The 23,736-nt window shown below is 43.0% G+C and overlaps 1 protein-coding gene across 1 annotated transcript in view; it reads left to right on the top strand.

The window, feature by feature from the left end:
- GADL1 (glutamate decarboxylase like 1) overlaps window positions 1-23,736 on the top strand; it is a 276,305-nt gene that overhangs the window by 5,346 nt on the left and 247,223 nt on the right. The window contains exon 2 of the mRNA XM_029940382.1: window positions 10,676-10,864. The gene's annotated coding sequence lies outside the window, so the exon portion shown is untranslated. The remainder of the gene's footprint in view (window positions 1-10,675; window positions 10,865-23,736) is intronic.

Below are 23,736 nucleotides of genomic sequence, written 5' to 3'. Positions count from 1 at the left end.
GGCAATAGCTCTCTGATTACAGTATATTTGCCATTTCCTGAAATTACCAGCTATGGAGACAGAGTCACAGAGCAGATGCTATCTCTTTTTTGTTGATCTTTACACCCATTTTTTTGCCCCAAAGTCTCAGCTCTGTGCCCTAGATATTTCCGAACATCTCTGGGGATAACTCATGTGGAATCACAGGGCCAGTCAGGGCAGCCACATGCCTGTGTCTTCCCGGTCCTCCTGGCCTCCTGGTGACAGGAGCAGACAGAGCCACCCGTACACAACCTCAGGACAGGGCTATGTCCGTGCAGAAGAGCTGAACACATCACCTTCCCTGAATGCTTGAGGCATGACTGCGTGTGTCTTCAAAGTCTCATAAAGGTGGATTCTTCGAGTCCCCAACATATGTGCAGGCGTGTCTTGTCCCTGAGACTGCTGTGTGCGCTACCATTGCTTACTAATTTCATGACATTGGGCGAGCTGCTTCACCTCTGCAGAGCTCCATGTTCTCACCTACTAAATGGGAATAACGAGAGTGTCTATGACACGGTGGTTGTTAGGATCAGATGAGAGAATGCTCGCCAAATGCCCAGAGTTGTAAATACTTACAGAATGTTGGCTACCATCTTTCCCCACTGAGATCTGTAAAGGCAGTAATTAATGTTTGTTTATTTTAGAGGGCAGGGAGGGGTTAAGAGAGGGAGTCACAGAATCTGAAGCAGGCTCCAGGTTCTGAGCTGTCAGCACAGAGCCCGATGTAGGGCTCAAACTCACAGTGAGATCATGACCTGAGCCAAAGCTGGACACTTAACCAAATGAGCCACCCAGGTGCCCCTGTAAAGGTCATAATTAATTGCATCCCTCTTCCCATCCATTTCTAATCCAATTGAGGAAAGCATTGGAGAATAAGAATGCACAGCGGTCAAGAAGGCAGACTCTCACAGCAGGGGGTCTGGCTGTGACCTGGGACCGGTTACCTGGCATTTCCCTGTTTCAGTTTCATCAGTGGGTTAGTGGGATTAATAATAGTACCCACCTTGTATTCATTTTCTATTGCTGCTGTAACAAGTTACCACAAACTCGGTGGTTAAAAACAGCACATATTGATTAGCCCATAGTTCTGTGAGTCGGAAGTCTGAAATTGGGCCTCCCTGAGATCAGCGTTGGTGGGGGCTCTGTTCCTTTCTGGAAGCTCTAGGAGAGAATCTGTTTTCTTGCCTTTTCCAGCTTCTGAGGAAAGCTCCTGGTCCTTCCAGTCCTCCTTGGCTCTTGGTCCCTTCCTCCATTTTCAAAGCCAGGAAGGCTTTCTTATTTTGCTTTCCTCTGCAACTAAGTCTTCTGCTTCCTTCTTCCTTTTGTAAGGACCCTTATGCGCACATCCAGCCCACCCAGATAATCTGGGATAATCTGATTCATATCCTTAATGCCTTAATTTACCTTTTGCCATGTAACCATAACCATATTTACTAGTAACCATATTCTCATTTTTGTGAGGCCTACCCTCTACCTAGCAGGGTTTTTATGGTGATTAAATGAATTCCTGCATGTAAACCATTTGGAACAGAGTCTGACATATCTTAAGCATTAGATAAGAGTTGGCTATTGATGTTTTTCACCCAGAAGTCAAGAATATCAGGATTGTTGTAGGGCTAAAATTCAGAGTGTAAGTTGCAGACAAGGAGCCCATTGAGTTTCTCATAATTTCTCCTTTGAATTGAACTTAGACACCTGGTTGTAGGTAGAAGCCCTGGACATCTTTAGACAATTCCCTGCAGGGTCCTTCCTACAAGGCAAACTGCATGGAGAGAAGGGTGGGTGGGGAGACAGAGAGAGACCCACAAAAGCTCACATAGCTCCAATGATGCCTTCCTTGTCTCACTAACCGGACACGTTACCTCTCCTCTTGTGAGGAGGAGCCCAGAGAAACACTTCCGGGAGAGAGCTTGTGCTGTGGGTCACCAGGAATTTAGGGAGAGGAAGAAAATATTTTTCCCAATGAGCCTATGGCCCATGAGGCCAGGTGGGAAAGAATCACTCTTTGTCTCCCTATCTCTTTACCTGGTTGGTCAGGACTGAACCTGTTCTTGCTCCTTTCAGATGAGATAAAAGCTTTAATGTGAATCATTTCAGTTAAGTTGGGTTTTCCTGAGGTAGACCTGCTACTTTGCAAAAGTACCCCAACGTTGCTATCGCTGCACATCAACTGTAGCGTAGCCTAGGTTTAAATGGAGATGCTTGAGACCACACACACACACACACACACACACACACCAAAGTCTGGGCTGCTTTAGACACAGTCTCCCCACCCCCATCCCCTTACCTGCACAAAGAAGTGGTCACATAAGGACACAATGAGAAGTGGGCCGCCTACAATCCAGGGAGAGAATCCTCATCAGAAGACAATTGCGTTGGCACCTTGATCTGGGACCTCTCACGTCCACAGCCATGCAGAAATAAAATTCTGTGGTTTGGTCCACCTAGTCTGTGGCATTCCGTTATGGCAGCCTGAGTAGACTAAGACAACAGCTAAGGCTTTTTTCCCTTGATGTTTTCCTGTAACTTCTAGAGCAGCTTTGCTCCTCAGCCCCAGTTGTGACATGTATTTTCTGGGCAGAAGCTATGAAGGCTAGTGCGCAGTCCAACACTTCCTCTTCGTCCTGACAGGGCAGCCAGGGAAGCCCATGTTGAGAAGCAGCTTCCGTCCACCATGGTTCCACAGTGACCAGATGCGCAGAGCACCTTCCGGGTCACACGTGTAGCGTGAGACAGGGAGGTGTGTTGTGTTATGCGACTAAGTGTTGGGATACTTGTTTCCACAGCACTGCATAGCCTGTTCTGACTGCTACACTGTCTCAAGGGTGTCACTGCAGAGCACAGACAACAAAGGAGTTAATTATGGCTTTCTATTTCAGAGCCTAAAGCCCAGGAATGCAAACGATGCATTTGAAATACAGCTGGGGATGCAAAACCTCCTTTGGACTTAGAGGGAAAAAATACAGAAAACTGTGGAGAAAGCAAAGAGCTCACACACCAGTGTATCCCTGAGTCCTCTTTCCCTACCTGTGTGTCTGTGAGGGGGGCAGTTTCTCTAGGAGACCTATAGATGCTTGGAGATGGAAAAGATGGAGAGATTTGTGCCCCCTTCTAGAAGAACTCTATACATAGCTCAATGAGGAGCATTTAAGGTCTTTGAAATGTGTCTACATCACCTCACGGAGTTCTCACCCACTCACTGACAGAAGGTCAAGAGAAGAAACCCACAAACCTAATACAGGCACGTGGAGGAGAGGCCTCTGTGGCCTCTTCTGCTTTGTGGGGGGAGGGGGGGAGTGTGGTGGTGCTCACTCATGATCTGAGACCCACTGAGCATACCAGTAATCTCCTGATCTGTTCCTGACTACCTCCCCTCCCACATTCCCCATCCTTTACCTTCATTTCAGCCCTATTTCAGCCCTACTAAGTTACTGATGCTTCCCTCAATCTACCCAGCTATTCTATGCCTTTGTGTCTTAGCCTTTGCTCTCCCTTCTACCTGACATTGTCTTCCTGTCCCTTGTTTGCCTGATTCATCCCTTGAGATTCACTTGCCTTGTCACCTCCTCTGGGAAACATTTCCCATTTCATCAATGCCATTAATCATTTTTCCTTTATGCTACTGATGTGCTGAACACTTACTGCTACTTAAGAAAACTCAACAGATATTTCTAAAACTCTAACTGTGGGCCAGGTGTTGTGATCCCCAGAGTGAATGCTGGGGAACAGAGCAAATAGGGTTCTGCCTCAAGGGGTCTGCATTCCAGGTACTATTTCTGCATAACAAATCTCTGCAAAACATGGCAGTGTACAGCAACCAACCCTCTTATCCCATGTGGCTTGTGAGGGTCAGGAATTCAGGAAAGGCTCCAGCTGAGCACTTCAGGCTTGGGGTCCTCATGGAGTTGTGGGTAAATGGTGACTGCAGCTGGAACAACAGAGGAGGGCAGAGTGTGGGGACGCGTCAGCTTGCCAGGCGCCTCTCTCCTTTAATGTGGCTTCAGAGCCTCTCCATATGGTCTCTCCGCATGGGCTGTTTGGGCTTTCTCTCAGCACAACATCCTCAGGGCCATCGGACTGCTTACCTGGCATCTGAAGGCCTTGAGAGTGAGTATTCCAGAAGGCAAGGCAGAGGCTACCTTGCCTTTTGGGACTTAGCTTTGGAAATTTCACTGTCACTATTGCTGCATTCTCTTAGAAGGGAATCGCCAGCCTGATCAGATTTAAGGACGGGAGAATTAGTCTCTACCTCTTGATGGGAGAATGAAAAGTTCTAGAAGAATATGTGACACAGGAGAGGTTACAACAAGTTTTGGAAAATAAACTCTGCCCTGGTTTCCCCTAGCACTTGCCAAACTTTAATGCACGCCCGTCTCCTCTCTCTAGACCACAAGCTTGTTAAGGGTATGACTTAGATCTTATTATTTATTCTTAGAATGCAGCACAGCATCAGGAAGAGAGAAGCCACTCAGCATATATGGAATTCATCAGTGCATTCTCCATTTTTGTCTCCAAGTTCAGAGAATCCTGAATTCTATAAATAGAAATTAGTATCTATTTTATTTTTAAATTTTTTTACAGTTTATTTTTGAGATGGAGAAAGAGCATGAGTGGGGGAGGGGCAGAGAGAGAGGGAGATACAGAATCTGAAACAGGCTCCAGGCTCTTAGCTGTCAGCACAGAACATGATGCAGGGCTTGAACCCATGAACTGTGAGATCATGACCTGAGCAGAAGTCAGACGCTTAACGAACTGAGCCACCCAGGTGCCCCAGTATCTATTATTTTATTTAAGACAATGAATACTTCTACAAGGGTTATTTAGTTTCTCAAAATGAAATAAAAAAATTTCCAATCCAGTAGGGTTTGCTTTCCCACCCAATTTTTAGCTGTCAAAGTCAAATTTCTTAAGTTTGTATAGCAAGCTTGGACACAAAATTTGCTTTTTTATATAGTCCTTCTAAGTACTTTGGTTCCTCATGCTGAAACATCTCCACCTTGAGGACTCTGCCTGCTAGATGAAAACTGGAAGCATCCTTTGTTTCTTTGTATGTTTTTTTAATTTACTTTGAGAGTTAGAGAGTGTTAGTGGGAGAAGGCTCAGAGAGAAAGGAAAAAAGAGAATCCCAAGCACAGAGCTCTGACAGCACAGAGCCTGATGTGGGGCTTGATCCCATGAACTGTGAGATCATGACCTGAGCCAAAATCAAGAGTTGGATGCTTAACCTACTGAGCCACCCAGGTGCCCCATATCAGTGTCCTTTGAAGGGTTAAATTTTTAATAGAACTCAGGCTTCCCCAGGGCAATATAGGTCTAGATGCTCTCCTACATTGAAACCCCAGACTTGACTTTCCCCAGGATCACAAGGCTCCTTACCGTAGAAGCCCCAAGACTCCTATTCTTCTCTCTGAGCCTTGCAGCCAGCATACCCTGAAGATTTGCTGGAGCTGCTTCATTAGAGAGCAAATCCAGGATGTCCCCAAACACAGTTTTGTAGTCGCAATGAGACTGAAGGGTGCTGGCCAGTGCATTGTGACGTGTGTCCCTTTCACTCAGCTCCTTCCATACACAAGAATGATGCTGGGTGAAGACTCCTCCTGCTCATTCACAAAAAATTTCCGTCAGGATGAAATAGGACCAATACCAGATGCTCCTGTGGTGATATGCAAAGAGGGACCATTTGTCAAGCTTCCTTAGGTCACTTTGTTGTTTCCTTGTCCTATTCATGTCTTGTTTACGGTACTCAGTTGACTTGTATTTATCATTATATATTGTTTGTATATTATTATGTCCATAAACAGTTAAATTAGTTATAAATATTGATGATCGCTTCTGTTATTAAGGTCTTATTCTAAACACTTTACCCACCTCAACTGATGCTGAATCTATGCTATGTTAATATTCTATTCCCCATTTTGGGGGTTCAGAGAGGTTAGCGTTTTACCGAAGGTAACAGAAGCAGCAGAGCGGGCTTCAAACACGCTCATGCCTGATTCTGATGTGTTAAAGAGCCTGGAGCTTCTCGCTGACTCTAGAAGTAACCGTGAGGAACGGAGGAAGGTCAGCAGTACTTGTATGTGCAGCCTCTGTCCCCGCAGGCTCTGCTCTGGCCACCCGCTCCCCCTCATCACTTCACTGCCTCCATGACAGTCTTGTTCCCTAGAAGAGGGTGTTGAGGTGGCTCCCCATTATGAGCCACGCCATTACTGCTGCTTCAGGTGGCTGAGCTGGTAGGTGGTCACTTGGCCCTTTATCTTGGGTGGCCTTAGGAAGGGAGATGCAGCATTGTCTGCCGCAAGGAACATGAGGTTTTGAGAAAGAAGACTGTGGGGTGGGTCTTCATTTGTCTGCTAGTCGCATGATCCTGAGCCAATCTGAGCCTCGGTTTGTTCACTTGAAATAGGAGTTAATGATACCTGTCTTGCCTTCCTCTCTGGTTGCTGTGGGAATCAAATGACTTAACCTAGGGGGAAATTGCTCCATGAATTGTAAAATTTGACAAAATGTTGGTCATTTTGAACGGGGTTGATCGGCAGGGTGGTGTCCCTCAGGGAGAAGGCTGCCACACAGGAAGGGGATTGCACGGTGGAGGAGGGGAAGATCAGGTCCTGAAGATCGCAGCTGCTGGGAAAGATTTTTGAGATGGGCTATTTGGTTGCAACCATTACTGTTGGGGCAGGGCAGGGATGGTAAGGGTGGACTGCTATGCCAGCGATGAAAAAGCAAAGCTCTTAAGACTGTGAAATCTTGCCAATTGTATACGAGAATGGAAAAAAAAATCTGTCAAAGTACAGGTGGTGCTTTCATTTATTCCTTCAAGAAAACACTCCAATGCCTACTCTGTGCAGAGCACACGGGTTACTAGAACAGAATATTTAGATATCTGTCTCCATAAAATTAATTTGATATAGAAATAGAATGTCTAGATGAGTGTCTAGAAAATGAAGATCAATATGTGATTTTATTCAGTTCGCCAACTTCCCAGATTCCCAGGACGTTCTGTTTCTGGCACCTGTGCACCATGCAGAGGTGAGTTCAAGGAGGAAGTGTGATCTGACCGGGTAAAAGTTGTTTGTGGTGTCTGGTGGCTCAGTTACTCCCCGGCTCTCGACCTTGGCACTTCTCCTCCCCCAACTTCAATGTTCTCATCTGAAAAACATGGGCGATGATACTCTGTGGCTGCCAGAGAACCAAATGGGATTACAGTACCATGTTTGGTAAGTGTTGTGCAGTCACCAGACGTTCATGTCCTTTATTGTGAAGGCTGGTGGCTTGTCATGGTGTTAGGTAACCCTTGACCATAATCAACCCCATTTGATTCCCCTCTTCTTGGAGTTCCCAACACCCTTGTCATCATTGGCCCTACAGGGGTGGCAACCACAAGGCTGACTTCCCTTCTGAGCAGGAGCCATTGATGACAGGGTGCCCTTCCTGTGTGGCTGTGCTTAGAACTTAAGTACAAATTCAGTGCCAGTTTCTACCACATGGGGAGATTCATTCTGCAATCTTAGTTGGGTCAGTGACACCTAAAGGCCAGTGTGCCTTAAAGATTTAATCAGATATGTTCTCCCCTCTGAGAAAAAGCTTCTTTTGCAGCCAGAGGCCAAAGCTCAGGAACCCTCTCTATTTCTGAGTCAGGGCTTCTCTGGTGTATGAACCAGAGGCTCTTTCTTCTAGGTGCCTGCCTGTCACATCTTTGTAGCCTCCAGAGCTTTTCACCTGGCATGTCGCTGATTTTTATGAACAAGGTAGTGATCTAGCTACATCATCCGTCATCCACTGATCCCAGGATTTAAGCCATGAATATGGCTGGCTGTAAAAATATCTGCTTTCCCTGTATTAGTCACGGTAAGCTAACTGCCATAGCACACAATCCCCGGACTTGAGTGGCTTGGCACAGTTGTTTGTGTCTTGCAAATGGAAAGTCCAGCTGGGTGTTCCTGGCCAGCAGGCAGCATTCCAAGTGGTCATATCGGGATCCAGTCCCGTGGTTTTGCCTGTAGGGCATAAAACAGTCCTCAGGGCTCGACTCATATTTCTTTGTCCCCTTCTATTTCCTTATCTACCAGACCAACTTCCAGTTTGCAGAAACACCACCTGAATCTCTTTCCTGAGGCTCTCTCTGCCCCCCTGAGCCTGCTCTGCCTACAGGTGTCAAAGTGCCAGAGGTGCCCCCAAACTAATCCATATTCCTCAAATAATGACTTATGAGGATTGACATCTAAATACCCCAGCTCCCTTGATTCTTAGGCGGGATAACTCTGGGGAGAGCAGGGGACGGGCCCTATGCTGTGTACCATAGAATTAAGCTGCTTCGTCCACAGTCGTAACTTCTAAGACAGCATCCTTTTTTTATTGGCCGCCTTCTTTCCTTACTTCCTCTCTCCACTCCTCTCCTGATGCTTCCTGAGATCACCTTCCAAATTAACTACTTTCTTGAGTGATGAAGTGAACTTTACTGACTCCTGTAACTAAAAGGCGCATGGTTAGAACTTGTTTCAGACATGACTGGATTCAGGGTTCAAACAGTGTCTATTGTATATGGCGTCTCTCATCTTTGCTCTCTGCCTTCTGATATACTGGCTTTATTCTCAATATCCAAGTTGTAGGAAGATGGCTGTAATGGCTTCAAGCCTAATGTTTTCTCCCTTTCAAGTTGAAAGAGGAACAGAATAAAATATTTCTCCAAGTAAAAATAAAAGATGAAAAAGAAGAAGAATCCAATTCTTTCCCATTGGTTCTGTTTGCTTGATGTGCCCATCCATGAACCAGTCATGGCAGAAGTGATTGCAATGTGTGATTGACTTAACCTGGTCATGTGTGGTAGACTACTCTATATAACTTCATGGGCTGAGCTGAGGGAGATGGGATCTTCCAAAAAAAAAAAAGTAGACTGTTGCTGGTAGGCGGGATTAATGGTAGAGAGGCAGAGAGCACATGTCTCTGAAAATCCCTTTTTCCTCTGACAGGCTCTGGTTTCTAACTATGGTCCATGCTTTCACTAAAATGTTTCTGTGAGATTTAAATGGGGGGTAATGTGGACAGTATATTGGCTTTGGAATCAGGAGTTCCGGGTTCTTGTCCTTCAGCACCAGCTGTAACTGAGTGAGTCCCTTCTCTTCTAGATCCTCAGAAGCAGTGTCTGTAAAATGAGACATTTGGACACAATCTCTTCTCAGACCTTTCCCAGCTTGAATGTGCCCTGATTCTCTGATGCCCTATTATTCAATCAAATGTTCATCTAGAAGAGAGAGGCAATAAATGATTTCCCCACTGGAGCCAAAGCTTTAGAAATATAAGGTGTTAATGTAAATTCCTTCCTGTATACTGTATACTTTCTTGTATTTAACAGAATACCAAAGTGCTATCCTTTAACTAGGGCTTTCAGTGCCCTCCGGGTTAATCTTGCAGTAAAATTATCCTGTTGCATTTGGGACCATGTCCTATATTTCCATAACAACAGGCTGGATAAGCCTTAAATACAGAAAAGTAATGATTGTTAATATAAACTCTACTGGAAACCCATTCTTCTTAACACTTTGCCCTTCCTTTAAAAAACTGTTTTATTGAGAACAGTTTAATCCATCTGATCACGATTTAGTTTCTATTGACTCATCATTTTTCCTCAGCAGAAATGATTTAACTTCCAAAAAGTATTTAAGAAGTAACTTTGACATTCTTTTTGCCAGCAAGTAGAAAATCACATTTTTTTTTAAGTCCTAGAACAAATGGATTTTAAACTTAAGTTTCTAGCCCAAAGCCATGAATGCTTGGGCTTTGGTCTTGGGTTTAAACAGAAAAAGGTCTTCTTAACTTGGCTCAGAAAGTAGGCAAAGGTAATTTCAACTCGGAATACCCCAGTACCGTTAACAGTTGTTTATGTGGCCTCTCTTCTGATGGAAGGGGTCTCCTGCATTTAGGACATCATCGCTAGGGAACTTGGCCGTCTTCTCATTTGGAAAACCTTGTGGTGTTGCCTTCTTTATCATGTTGGATGCAGTGTGCCCCTTGCTGGCAGAGACGTCTCCTGCCACTCTCACTGTTTATGTAGGAGCAAGAACTCCGTACGTCCTTCCCTACTTAGCTCTGCTCAGGAACTGAGCATGTGAAGGTCAGCGGGAAACATGGTGGGGAAGAGACTGGGGAGAGAACTAAGCTGAGGTCCAGAGGTCTAGGATCCAGTCTTGCTCTGTTGTTATCTGGCTGTCGGATCCTGTGCAAGGCACTAACCCCATCGGTGTCTTAGCATCAGTGCATCTATAGCACCACTGTGAATGAGAGCATTGGGCCGCATCAGTGGTCCTCAGCCTCCGTATGGAGGATAAGCCTCACGTGTTTATTACTATGGTAGACGTGCATTTCAGTACATCAGCATGGATTTGTTTGATATTTCTTTTTCCTCCAAGTGAACTTTTTTGGACAGAATTTTTTGGCTAAAAATGACGACCATGATGTTTCTGGCTCCATATCCAGTATCAGGACTTACTCTTCCTTCATCAAGAGGTGGAGTCTCTGTCTCCTCCTTGTGGCACGAGGCCAACTTCTGTGACTGTCTCAAGGTCTGGTGGAAGTGCTACTGGGTGACTTCTGAGCCCCAGTCCTAAAAGCAGCGCAGCTCCTGCCTGCCGCTCTCACTCCAGTTTCTGTGTTGCAGAGACCACGTGGAGACAGAGGTCCCAGAAGCCCGAGCTCTACCAGCCACCACTGTGGAAGTCCTCCAGCCTGGGGACCAGCCGCATGAGTGAGCCAGCCTTCTGATGACTCCAGCTCCAGCCATCATGTGCCTGCAAGTACATGACAGACACACATGCAAACGACTTCACCGAGACCAGCTCGCTCCAAGGTAGGCATGGGGCAAAAGTGAAATAATTGGTGTTGCTTCAAGCCCCTAGTTTGGGGCAGCTTTTTCTGCGGAATACATAACTGAACAGTGTCTACCAAGTTCTTGTCCCACTGGGTGATAGGACTAAGGCTCAGCCAGCTCAGCTATGCTATTCTTTCCATGGAATGGTCTGAGCTGGGAAGGATGACACTGCTGTGCTGTCAGGGGGATATCTGGTCATGCTGTCCTTGCTGTCACCATCTACTTACGCTGTGTCCACTGGGGTTCCTTGTTCCTGTCTAGTCTGCACTGGTCACTTTGTTCTTTCCTTCTTCCTGAACAGAAGAGCTTTTCTAGTCTATTAATGTTTGAAACTATATCTGTGCTACACTCAGGCTCAGGGGACATGTTCTGCCACTCCACTTAGGGCTTCTGGAAACTCCACAGCACTGTGCCTCTCAAGTGCAAAAGGTCATTTTTCCTGCTCATGCCATGCAGTGTGGCACAAGAACGTCTAGGATGGGTGCCCAAGCTAGTATTTTTCAGGTTTTCAGGTTGCATCTCCTGAATGAGCCCTTAAATCAATCCAGTAGCTCGCAACCAGCATTAAACAGAATTTTAAAAGGGCGGAATAGAATTGAAAGAAATCTACCAGAGTAGTTAAGGGAGCTATGATGGTAGTTTTATATGTCAACTTGGCTAGCACATGGTGCCCAGACATCTGGTCAAAAGTGGATGTTGCCAGGGAGGTATTTTTAGATGAGATTAGCAATCAAATAATTAGGCTTTGAGCAAAGCGGATTATCCCCCATAACTGGGTTGGCCTTATCCAATCAGTTGAAGACCGTCAGAAAAAGACTGATTTCCTCTATAGAAGAGGGAACTCTGCCAGCAGACAGTTTTGGGATTCAAACTGCAATGTCACCTGGGCCTACCCTGCAGATTTCACACACACACACACACACACACACACACACACACACACTCACACTCACACTCACACTCGCATGCTATTAGTGCCGTTTCTCTGGGGAAACTTGACTAACACTAGCTATTCTTTCATGAATTTGTGCTTCCAATTATATATATTGTGAATATACAGATATTCAGTATATATTCAGTATGTACACTGAACATCTATCTATCTATTTATTTATACTGAATTGTTGCATAATGCATGTTTCTTACTAAGAATCACAGTGAAAATTTTGGAAGATATGATCTCTGAGACATATTCTCAGACATTTCCTTTTGCTTCTTTTCATGGTGGGATCTTGTCATCTTGTCAGGCTCTTTCCAGGGCTGTTGGCTCTCCAAACATCTTCAGGTTTTGTTTCATTTCGTTTTGTTTCTTTTCTTTTTTTCTTTTCCTTCCCTTCCCTTCCCTTCCCTTCCCTTCCCTTCCCTTCCCTTCCCTTCCCTGTCCTGTCCTGTCCTGTTTTTTCCTTCCCTTCCCTTCTCTTCCCTTCCCTTCCCTGTCTGGTTTGTCCATTCTTTTGACATTACCTCCCCCCAACCCCTCTCGCTCCCCTCACTCCTGATGTCTTGAGGAATCTTTTTAAACTGAGTGAGCATGATAGGTTTCCCACTAGTGGTTGGTAGGGTGCCTTGGACAAAGGACTTTTCCCCTTGAGCTTCAGGTTTTACCATCTGTATCATGGGGAAAGTAATGCATGCCTCATGCTATTATGGTACAACTGAATGTGAGCAAGGTCTGATGCATCTTATATATTCACCATATTTCAGTTACCTTTTCTTTCTCACCCACAACATAAGATGATGGATGTGTTGGCCTTTTGTCAAGACAGATTCTTAGGCTGGGAACCCCATCTGATTCTTTCCCTTCTATAGCCCATAATAGGTACTCAGTATTATTGAGCTAAAATTCTCAGTCCAAATCTTCAGTACTTCTTTGGCCTTTATTTGTTGATTTAGGAACTCTGAGCCTCCCAGATTGGGGATTGTGCTAACCTCCTATGGACAAAATATACACAGACCGACTGATGTTAAACATGTGTCACACACACAGATAATACCAAAGCAAAAACACTATCCAACTAGAAGTGACTCTGAGTCCACCTAGAATGCCTCTGTATTACAGCCCTCTCTTCCAAGACTGCTAGAAGGACAGAGGAGAATGAAACTGGAAGCAGATGTTACAGGAATCCCCTTGACATCGGGCAAGAGCCTTGATTGTCCCCAGTGGATACTTGTACATCGTAGGGTCGATATTTCTAGTAACTGCATACAAAGTTAGCAAAGATTCTCTCTATGTATGAAAAGCTTTATTCTTTCCCAGTTTACTTGGGAGTCATAATTCAGACTGATGGAAGACGCTGGCTGCCTGAACACCACTGACCTCTCAAGTCCTCTTAGCAGACACACACCAAAGTCGGCTTTGTGTACACAACACCATGGGAAGACAATCATACCCTTCTGCCTGTTGCTGGTTGGAAGCTGCCCTTCTCTCTTGGGAAGGCTTGTTTCTGCCTATTTAAATTATAAAGTGGTTAGTCATGAATGGTATCTAAATTTACGTTCCATGCTGACCACGTTGCTAGCGTTCCATAAGTGAAAAATAACATTTCGTTTTGGAACATTGATCTGTGCCCTAGATCTCAAGTAGTCCCTGGCTTTGCTGCATTCAGCATCCGACTGCCATTCCCAACAAAAAAGTGAAATAATGAATATAATCATCCCATTCAAAATTATATCCACTGGCTTAAATAGCTTTGCCATACTTATAAATGCTTTGAGTAAATGCAGTTATTTTAATAGTTTAAAGCTAGTTTCATGTTGATAATAGAGTATTGTTCAACCACGAAATGACTAAGTACCCTTTTCACGTGCCCTGTGAGAACCACGATAAATAGAATGTTGTACTTATGTGGTGTTGGTTTTCCTGAGCAGTCAGTTCCAAGTGAGGTACATCCATTTCATTAATCTCAGCATCCCTGGGTTGACACAAAACTCCTCCTGCTTTCTGGAGTAGTTCCCTCTGGTTTCCTCCATTGACCTTTTCTCCTCATTCCTGACTGGCCTCCAGCCCCCCATTTCCCCTACTTTTTCCTCTCCTCACTTTCCTCCTTTCTTCCTTTGTCCTTTACTTTTTGGAACAGCACCTCCTTTATTATTATTTTTAAATGTTTATTTCTGAGAGAGAGAGAGAGACAGACAGACAGACAGACAGACAGAGAACATGTTGAGGCAGAGAGAGAAGGAGACTTAGAATCTGAAGCAGGCTCCAGGCTCTGAGCTGCCAGCACAGATCCTGATGTGGGGCGTGAACTCACGAACTTCAAGATCATGACCTGAGCTGAAGTCAGAGGTTTAACCAACTGAGCCACCCAGGCACTCCAGCCACCTCCTTTATTAGGGTTTGACTTACTGGGCAGGTGTCATGCCAGCACTTCAGCTGAGGACCACCAGGGAACGAGGCAGTGGTTTCTGGCTGTCAGCTTTCATAGCTATGCTATCCATTGGAATGTATCCATCACTCACAGGCCAGGTAAGGAAGAAGGTCCCATCGGTGTTCCTTGTTATAAAAAAGAAAATTTAGCATAAGAACCTAAACATATACTAGTACATACATTGTTAGCCAAAAAAGATCATTATAATACAGAATGAGATTTAGAGGAACACAGCCTCAGATACATACTGACACGGTGTTTCCAAAAACCCACTGGGATTTATTCCTTCCCAACCTACCTTTGATTGTGTGTTCGAAGTTTGCCATAATCTTTCTCCAGTGCTTTTTGCAAAGTTGACCATCCCTGGGCCATCATGGCTTCTGAAGGATTGTCCATAGTCAAAAGACCTGTTTGGTATGAGGATCTGTCATTTGGGCTCTATCCCTCATGTTTCTGCCAGTTTTCTAGCGACTTCTCAGCGCTATAGCCCCTTCCCTCCATTATTTTGCTTTATCAGAGGGATGTCCTTCGATCCCTCTGTGAGCTGTCATTGCTATTTGCTGCCCACAAAGGTGTTTGGCCTTCACAGGAGCCTCGTGCCAAAGTTTTGTATTTCTGAAACCAAATTGACACTTCTATCACTCTGCTCTGCTTGTCCCTTGCACCTGTGTACACGGGTCCACATGTCCACATGGATGTACATTCCCATATCACATTTTCAACATGTACACGCACAGCTTTGTATTTTTCCCCCAGGTGGGAGATGGTTCTCCCAGAACAGCATCAACAAGTGAGGCCCTGGCTTTGTTTTTAAAATGGTTCAGTTTAGAACAGCTAATGCCCACCCATCTTAAAGAACAGCAAACACATTTACTTCCTTTCTCAAATTTCTTAAAGGGGCACTGCTTCATTTTTGAAAAGAACAAAAGAAAAATATATTGAGCTACATAGTGGGAATATGAAATATTGGCTTACAAATTTGTGAATCTTTCTTCTCCCGTCTTCTACCATCCACGAAGATTCTATGCTGGGACTTCCTCAGTTTGTACGGAATCCAGTGTATTTGTTAGGATGTCTTTGTCTATAGGGAGGAAATGCCTGATTCACATGGGCTTGAGCAAGATCTGCTGTCTTTCATTTCTGGAGCTCTATGCGTAGGCTGGGCTCCAGGGCAGGACACTCAGGGCTCCGCACCACTCCTCTGGGTTCTCCCTGCTCTGTCTCAGACTGACCCTCACTCTATTACAAGGCAGTTGTCAATAGCAGTAGAAGCAATTGCTTTTTGGTGAGGGGTGAAGGCGAGATGGAAAAAGGTCTAGTTACTCTACCACAGAGGTGGGGAAAGAAAGAAAGAGCACCATGTGGTGGAGACACTCAGAGGAACTGCACAATAAAGTCCTGAGCCAGAGCAGGGATAGGAAGGGAGAGAAGGGAGGCAGCACCGACTGAGTTAGAGAGAGAATTTTCTGGACTTAGAATGGACGAGAAAAGGCACTTCAGGGCATCAGCCATGCACGTGTAAGATACTGACAGCAAGAGAAATGGGAAGGAAAATCTGAAAAAATATTCAGCTTTGTGTTATAAATATACACTCCTTTGGTGTTTTCATGAATGACTGTAAATTAAGATTTACATTGATTTTCAATTATTTTGCTTGCTGGAGTATGGCAGATTCTAAAGGTTGGTTTGCTTAGCACTTCGTTTGCCATTCTCTATTATAGAAAGGTGAGCCATATCATTTGTCATCCAAACAGGGACACTTGAGGCTAAAAGGGGACCCTAAGGATGACTATGCTGGTACCGGCAGTGTAAACCAGGACTCCCTCGGCAAACTAAGATTTATGCCAATATTCGATACAAAATTTTAGTTAGAAATGCAGCTATAAAACTGGAAAGTGAGATCCCCAAGTTCCTAGCCTCCCTGCAGCTATGGGTGGCCAGGCTTCAGAGTTTTGGTCTATGACCTAGTGGAAGGAGTCCCTGAGGCAGACTTGCCTTCCTTAATAAATCGACACTAGGGAAAACAATGGCGCTGTCCCCTTGCTCCTGCTTGGACTACACACATGGCACCTGGAGATGCGTCGGCCATGCGCGAGCATTAGGATGCAGCCAATGGCCAGGATGGTGAAGAAAAAGATGGAGGGAACTGAGATATTGATGATTTCATGGGCTTGCTGCACAGGCCCCGTCTGCCTACCTCCAGACTTCTTGTAAGAGGAAAAACGACCCCAACTGGTTTAGGTCAATCTAATAGGATTTCTGTACCTCAGATTCAAATGCAAATTCTGATGATATGTAGATTTTTTTTTAATGTTAGATGTATTAAATGGAGCCATCGGGGTGCCTGGCTGGCTCAGTCAGTAGAGCATGTGACTCTTGATCTCTTGGTCATGAGTTCAAGCCCCAAGTTGGGTGTAGAGATAACTAAAATTAAAATTAAATCTCAAAAAAAAGATGACTCCATAATATAAGTATGCTTATATGGCAAACACATTAATTCCTTTTCTGTAGTAAATAAACCACATTAGTTGAGAAGACATTCTAAGTATTTCTTTTTGGTTGTGTTTTGTTAAGTTTTAGACATTTTTCAAACACACACATACACAAATATACAGAATAGTAGAATAAACCCTAATAGACCAGTAACCAAACTTCAATAATTGTTTCATTATTATTGTGAGTGTTAAGCAAATTAACATTTTGTTGAAGGATACATATTATAAATGGGGGAATACCCTCCCTTACGTACCCTTCTTACATACAACTGGAGAAACAGAAAGAGAGCTTTAAAATAACTTGCTACAGTAACAAGGAACTATCATCAGAAGTGAGCATTTGATTCATAGATTATTGACTGTAGGTAATGCTGGGGATTTGAAATCTTGGCCAAAAACCAAACATTTTCACAGGATCTGTTGCAGCAATGAGAAAGTAAGGCATAGACGGAAAAGACCTGAGCAATGAAAAAGATCATTGCTAGTCATGTGATCTTGGACACCTTACTTAATCTCTCCAGGTCTCAGATTGCTTATCAGTAGAATGGAGATCATAGTCACATCACAGGGCAGTTGTGAGAGTGAAGTAAGATAATAATCATAAAGTTCTTTGTATGGCAATTGATACTTAGTAAGTGCTGATCAATAGCTGATCAATATTGCTATTTTATGATTAACTCAATGTTAATTGGCATAAGTTTCTGCTTTTTACTTCTAGGCCGAGGCAAAGGGCAAGTGGGGTTGCTATGGGATGACAGGAAGTACAAAAATGTCTAATTCTATAAGCTTCATGAAATGGCACACATAGTAGAGGTTGACAATCAAAGACTCCATTTTCCATACTTGGAGACAAGTTGTTTCTACCAAATACAGAGACATGATGACTATGGATAAAGATGGACAGCTGGCTGCAGGTGTATTTGTTCCAGGGTCCAGATGTGGTTCATCAGCTGTAGCAGCAAGTGCCTGGCGAGATGCTGAGTTCTCAGATTAGAAAAAAGTTTCATATAATTGTATCCTGAACATTGGTTTTAGAAATTTAGAAATATATAAAAAGAATCATTTTGGTTTGGATATTTTCACACAAACTCTGAGTCAGAAATCTCCAAATTAAATCTGCCAGAGTTCTTTGGTTATTAAATCTCATGTTTTGAAGAATAAGATATGTGTCTCCTATTCATGGTAATGAGGAGAGAAGAGAAAGAATTTCTACAGGGACTTCACGTGTGCTCAAACGGCAGACCCTGTCTTTGTGCCATGTACGTTTCTTATGGATCAGAAGGGTATCTTAGGTGTGGGTCCCTAGAAAGAGACTGAGACAGGAACTCGGCTGCATGTTGAGGGTGTGCCCTCAGTGGAGAAAGAATAAAGGAAGCAAGAGAAAGAATAAAAGATGCTAAGGAAGGATATGGACTCATCTGGAGTCAGCTTTTGCTTGATCCCACAGAGAACTCGGAAGTGTGATCTGTATCACAGAGTTGAGCGCATCTGGAGACAAGAGGACTGGACTTTTGCACCTCCAAGTCAACCAGTCAATGTCTGTGGGGCGTCCCCAGTTGGGAAAGGAAGGCAAAATCTTTCATGTGAGCTCTCTTTTGTCTGAGGGCAATTCTCCAGAGAACGGGGTAGCTATGAATCATTAGCAGCCACCATTCACACCAGCTAGGGCAGGTACACTGGGATAATAAAAAGTTCCAATGGATGCCTTCATTTGAAGTCAGCTATGTTCCTCTTCATGCTGCTTTGACTGAGTTTATTTGGAACAGAGAGTTTAAAGAGAAGGTTCTCTAAATAGGATGTTCACTGTTTCTCAAGCTCAACTAATATACAGATGCCGCCTTAGAGAGGAAAGTTTTCTTAGCTTCCAACACCAGCTTAAATTGCTTTTCCTATAACTTTACTTAAATATACATAAACCTAGAAGTTTCAATAAACTTCTTAACGCTCACATTTATTAAAAAGGCATGAATCAAAACAAATTATACATTAAAACTTAAAAAGTATAAGACCATTAAGAATCAACGTAACATCAATTTTGTGTGACAGGTGATCGTGTTTTGCCGAAACCAAGTTGCCATTTCAAGATAAATAGGGACTGTGTGTTCCTAGATTGGGAGCTTCACAACGCCTATATTACAAGATGCTGTGTTGAAGGACCATCTTCCCCACCATTCTTCTGTGAGAGAACTTCTGCAAACCCTAATTTGCAGAGGTCATGAGGTTCTCTAACCTTCATGGCAGGAAGGAATTATTTAACATTTACATATAATCCGTCTCTCCTATTATTGTTAGCTTGTAATAATGAAAGGCATTCATCTTGGCACCACTGTGATCATAAACCAAAATGCAAACATAGGCATTTAAATGCTGTAGCCCTCCTCAGGAAGCAAATCATCCACAACACACACAGTTTTATTAATATGGAAGTGTAATTTAAAAAACAATTTTTAAAGTTTATTTTGATAGAGCAAGAGAGATCATGAGCAGAGGAGGGGCAGAGACAGAGAGGGAGAGAGAGGATCCCCAGTAGGCTCTGCAGTGTCGGTGCAGAGCCCAATGGGGGGCTTGATCTCAGGATCCTGAGATCAAGACCTGAGCTAAAACCAAGAGTTGGACGCTTAAAGGACTGAGCCACTCATGCACACCATAAAGTAATTTTGAAAACTAGCAAATGAACAGAAACACATTTCCAACCTCAACAGCTACAAATACATTATAAAATGCTTAGAAAGTTGCAAATGTATTAAAAATAAAAAATGCTAAATACACATTAACAGATAAAATAATAAAGCATCATTCAAAAGCACATTACATTGGAAAAAATTATAATCATTAAAACATTTTAAATGCAATTTGCTTTTTTTTTTTTTACATAAAAATGCTAAATCTGAAAGTAAAACAAAATAAAGGCAATGTGTGTTAGTACCGTAATTGGGGAGTTGTGAGCACATTTTTGCTCAACTTTTTCTAGCTGCTGAGATGGCTTTTGTGTGTTTCATCAGGAACTATGAGAAAGTCATCTTCAAGTAGTTTTATAATTGTATCTCCTATTGGAGGGGGACTCTTTGAGGAGAAAGAGAGAGAGAGGTTGAGAGAAAGAGAGAGGAAGGTCAGAAAGAGGGAGATAAAGGGCAGTATTTTTTGTCTCAAAGAAAGCATTTCAGGTTTATCTATGTCTTCTTTGGTTTTATCTTGTACTTCTGATATTCCAAAGCAGAGTTACCTGTTCCAATTTCAAAACTGTCAGATTTATATACCTCTTCTTCAGAAAGCCTTTGAACTAGATAAGAATTATTCTTGTGAATGAAGCTTTACTTTATCAATTGTCATTTTCCTCCTCTTCTTGAGGATTCTGGAGCTTTAGAAAAATGCTTTCTCAACAAGAAAGCTTTGTTCAAGATGAAATTTGAATGCAGAAGAGAGCTCTTTAAACATGCAATCAATATGCAAATATTTTTCAGATTTATTTAAATTCTAAAACAACAGTTGTTACATCAATAACACTGCCTGAAGTTTTAGTAACACATATCAGAACACCAAAATACCAAAACCAAGAGGGTAATCAATAATGACTATAATGATTAGCAATACTGACAGATCAGGCAGAGGTCATTGTCAACAGCCTTATTGAAGTAGAAGAACAAGAGATCATTGAAAAAAATGACATCATGGAAACAGTCTTTCTTCCAGCTTTCACTATGCAAAAATTTTCCATTCATTCACACTGGCTTGGAATAAAATTTTTGAGACAAATCACTCTAATTTTGAATTCAAGTCTGAGATGCCTAGAGCAGTGACATATGCCTGTGCTTGCTAGGGGGAAATCTGCTAGAAAAAATAATTTATCTTCAATCTAAACTTCATTGATTTGTATTTTAACAAACTTCAAGGAGACTAGTACATGCAGCAACCAAACTTACATTAAGTGTTTTTTAACATTAGAAATGTTTGTGAAAGCTCACATTTCTGTTCCTTTCATGGATTTTTTTTGTGATGTGTGTATTTTTGTGGAATCAAATGGTTTTCCAGAAATAGGACCTAATTTATCACATTTTATCTGTAGGAAATAGCAGATTAACTTATAATGGTATGACTTGTAGCTAGCTAGCTGTCTTCTAAGGTAAAATTGAGCCTTAAGTTGAAGGTCTTTGAAGGTCACCCATGTCATAGGGTCCTGATATAAACCTTGTCTTCACACAATTGCAGAGAAAACCCTTGGAGTGGGTAGGAGAAATCTAGATTTCTTTTCCTCCAAGCCCTACTGGTCTTTCTGTACCCCATGTGGAGATAACTGAGGCAGAATAGCTAAAGGTACCCACCCCACAGCTGTGTGTGGTTTTGAATCCCAGATCTGCATGGCTTTGGGCTTGTCTATAAATTTCTCTATGCCTAGTTTGCTTATCTATAAAATGGAGAGGAAGGTGACAAGATTTCCTTTACAGGAAGGTGATATGGGTAAAATGAGTGTATCTAGACCATTTACAACCATGCAAAGTACAGTGTCAGTGCCATGTGTTTGATACTATTATCATTATAATAGCCAGCAGATGGTGACTGGGGTGTATATCAGAGAGCAGGTGCAATTTGCCACCTAAGCTGAAGAGAAGAGGGAGAGAATTCACCCTTTCTCTGCACTTTGTTCTACCTGGGCTCTTAGGGATTGCATGTTTTCTACCCACGACGTTGGTGAGGGAGGACATTCTTACTCTAGTGGTTCAAATGCTAATCTCTTCCAGCCAACCCCCTTACAGACACACCCAGAATTAGCTATGTGGGCATTCCTTAGCCCAGTCAAGTTGACGTGTAACATTAGCATCACAAGGGGATAGACCAAAGCAACAATTAGGTGCCAGAATCTGAAGGACTTGGCAGCCACAAAGATGATGGAAAAGGAGAAGGTAATGATAGTTGGGTTGGGGAGTAAAAGAAACCAACGAAGCAAAGAGAAACCCTTGTTTCCAGTTTGGGTGCCTGGGCCAGTGGTGGGAAGACAGGTTTTTAGTAAGGGGATTTCAGAGATGTTGAAAGGGAGTTAACCTCATTACTGAAAACCAATAGGGCTGTTCACTGTATTTTTAAGTCAAAATAATTCTGATGCTTGAGTGTTGTCCTTAAATGAGTTCACAAACTAGATATGCAAGAAAAAAAACAGGATAAAAGCCTCACAATTGTATTTGCATTTTGACTATCCCTCCTTTCTGCTCAGTCCATTTGGAAGTTCCCATCGGCTTCTCCAAAATCCTAACCTCTGCGAGGGGTTGCAATCCCATGCAGATTGCTTAGGGCCAAGGCACTGGGAGGGAGTGGGGGTTGTCTACCTGTGAAGATACATCTAGGACATCAGTCTACACTCGAGAGAGCTGGGGTGTCCTTTTCTCTTAAACTCACTGTCCTCTGTCTCATCTGGAGGTCTCAGATGAACAGTATGGAATTCGGAGGGAAGACTGAACTCTCCGCATTCCTCACACCTCCTCCTCATGCCTCCTCCCCTGGGGTTTTGTCTTGATCTCTCCCAGGGGATATAGAACCTCTTTTTTCTGGGGATCTTGAAGCCCCCATGTCACATCTTGTCCCTTTCTCAATTTTCTGAAGACAACTTCCCTCTCTTCAGTACTTTTCCTTAGGCTCTATCTCTTGGTGTTTGACTAGCGAAGTTTAGAGTTTTGGAAACCAAAGTCTGAAAACTGATTTTCAGGGAGTGCTCCCTTGAGACAATTCTCAAAGCCCCATTGCCTTGAATGAAGAGAGCAATACTGAAGAAAACGATCAGTTACTATCTTGAAACAAAAGGGGAAAAAAAAAACAACTCACCTCACCAAAGATAAAATAAGCAACAGAATAAGAATTTTCATGTCCTATTTGGAAAAAGCCATTGGCTGAAAAGAAAATAGCAAAGGCAGAGACAACAAAAAGCATTGGAGTAAATAATTGTAGATATTGATAGTGGAGCCTTTGAAATTAATAAATTGCATGTTTGTCTGTGTGAAAAGGGGTAGTTTTGTTTGTTTGTGTTTTTGTTCCAGCCCTTATTTTTAAAGACATGTATCTTGCAGTATTTCCAAAGGTATCTGACCAGTGGGCTCATAAAATTGTAGAAAATGAAATAATATATGGATGCATGGGTGGCTCAGTTGGTTAAGCGTTCGACTTTGGCTCAGGTCATGAATTCATAGCTTGTGAGATCAAGGCCCGTGTCAGGCTCTGTGCTGACAGCTCAGAGCCTGGAGACTGCTTTGGACTTTCTCTCTCTCTCTTTCTCTCTCTTTCTCTTTCTCTGTCCCCTTCCCCACTTGCTCTGTCTCTCTCTCTCTCAAAAATAAGTAAAAACATTTTTAAAGATAAAAGAAAAAAAATGAATAGGGTGAATCAGAGATTTGACAAAGGTTAAGTAAAACAATGCTGCATTTTCTTCAACAGAAATAAAGCCTGTTTCTACTGTATTAAGGTACAAAAATGGAGTAATTACTGGCAACTGATGATATGTCACCAAATGCATATTTACTGCTTGTTTTATATTTTCACTCTTAAGATTTTCATTTTGGTAATTAAGGCTTTGATGAGAGTTGTCTTCATTTATATAGTTTGTTGACCCAGAAACCAGTGGATCAAATATTTTATTCTTTCTCATAAACACTTTGGGCAAGTCTAATTCTAGGACCGCAATTAGTGTTTTCTAACTGGAGAGCTAACACTCACATTTACTTAAATGCCTTTCCCTGCTGTCTCCTGAGAGGATGAGAAGGTTGAAATTCAAGTCACAGGAAAGTGTGTATTCACACTGAGTGTCATTAGGAAGTCACACTGGAAGCCATTTACTTTTGCACTTGAATCCTAGAAGGGATCTGGAGTGGAGCCAAGAGACCAGGTTGCAGTCTTATTTCCGCCTCTCATTAGCGTGCTACAATTAGTCCCATCCCTACGCTTCTCTGGCATCCGGTCCGTCATTTATACAGTGCAAGTATGGCTTAGGTCAAAGGGCAGATTCACC

This window comes from Suricata suricatta, chromosome 5 (genome assembly GCF_006229205.1).
Source record: "Suricata suricatta isolate VVHF042 chromosome 5, meerkat_22Aug2017_6uvM2_HiC, whole genome shotgun sequence".
NCBI classification, from domain to species: Eukaryota; Metazoa; Chordata; class Mammalia; order Carnivora; family Herpestidae; genus Suricata; species Suricata suricatta.
Note: the sequence above shows the minus strand (reverse complement) of the source record. Positions and strands in the feature narration are given on the sequence as shown.